The sequence below is a fragment of the Lemur catta genome, chromosome 12, assembly GCF_020740605.2.
Source record: "Lemur catta isolate mLemCat1 chromosome 12, mLemCat1.pri, whole genome shotgun sequence".
NCBI lineage: Eukaryota > Metazoa > Chordata > Mammalia > Primates > Lemuridae > Lemur > Lemur catta.
The window spans coordinates 67830747-67832141 of NC_059139.1; the positions used below are offsets into that span (position 1 = coordinate 67830747).

At 34.2% G+C, this 1395-nt stretch overlaps 1 non-coding gene across 1 annotated transcript; it reads left to right on the forward strand.

Moving 5' to 3' along the window:
* The first annotated feature begins 532 nt into the window (after positions 1 to 532).
* LOC123648699 lies at positions 533 to 640 on the forward strand. The gene has a single exon (XR_006738725.1). It is a non-coding gene; the product is annotated as a U6 spliceosomal RNA (small nuclear RNA).
* Positions 641 to 1395: the final 755 nt, after the last annotated feature.

Here is a 1395-nt window from a genome sequence, read left to right on the forward strand (position 1 = left end):
TGATGATTAGAGATGTTGAACATTTTTTCATGTTTCTTGGCCATGAGTCTGCCTTCGTTTGAAAAGTTTCTGTTCATGCTCTTTGCCCACTTTTTAATGGGGTTGTTTGATTTTTTCTTGGTGATTTTCCTGAGTTCTATATAGATTCGAGTTATCAGCCCTTTAAATCAGATGTGTAACATGAGAATATTTTCTCCCATTCTGTAGGTTGTCTGTTTGCTCTCATGATAGTTTCGTTGGCTATGCAGAAGCTTCTTAATTTGATCAGGTCCCCAGGTCCCATTTATTTATTTTTGTTGTTGCTGTGATTGCCTTTGGGGTCTTGTTCATAAATTCTTTCCCTAGGCAGATGTCTATAAGAGTTTTTCCAACATTTTCTTCTAGAATTCTTATAACTTCATGCATTAGATTTAAGTCTGTTATCCACTGTCAGTTGATATTTGTGAGAGGTGAGAGGTGCGGATTCTGTTTCAGTCTTCTACATGTAGCTATCTAGTTTTCCCAGCGCCATTTACTGAATAAGAGTTCTTATGTGCTCGATTCAGCAGCACATATACTAAAATTGGAATGATACAGAGAAGATTAGCATGGCACCTGGACAAGAAAGATTCAATATTAAATATTAACATTAGATATTTTTTATTCCATATGTGTTTATCATACCCAAAGTCACAAACAAATTCTCAATTTATACAACATTAGGGCTTTTTGTGTTTTTTTTTTACAGGTCTGGAAATATGAGTATATAAATATTTTCCATGACAATGCATTTGTGGAAAAAAATTGGGGGCCCATGGAATAATGGTTAATAAGTAGTATTTAGATCTCTACTACCAATAAGTTTTGCTTTGTGGCACCATAATAAATTTTTACTTCCACCTAGCTATTCCTTTTCTCTGTTAGCTTTCTTTCTTTATTCTTTTAGTTATTTTTTGACTCAATATACCATGCATTAAGAAAAATCAAGTCTCAAAGGCCAAAATAAATGTAGCAATCTTAGTGTTAGTATCAGGAAAATGGCCTGTAAAGTTGAAGCATAGTTGTCTCTGGAATATGAATTTAAATCCTCTAATTGCCTAATTTTCTGTAATTACATTGGAAAATACTTAATACTTCAGATTCTTCTATGGTTCTCCTGGGTGACAAGTTGAGTCTGTTATAATAAAATTTATGGGCTAATAAACTATATTACTTAGAAGCTGCATTCGTTTGTCACACTCTGGGTAAATAAACACACTCACCCTATATCAGGATAGTTCTGTTTGTTCTCAAGGCAGCAAATAGTATACCCAAGTTGATGTACTATTTGGGCAAAAGCTTAAAGGAGGTTTTATTCTATTTGGGTTCTGCCCTTAAGAGGACCATCCTAAGTCCAACAGTAAGATAGGAGTCCTC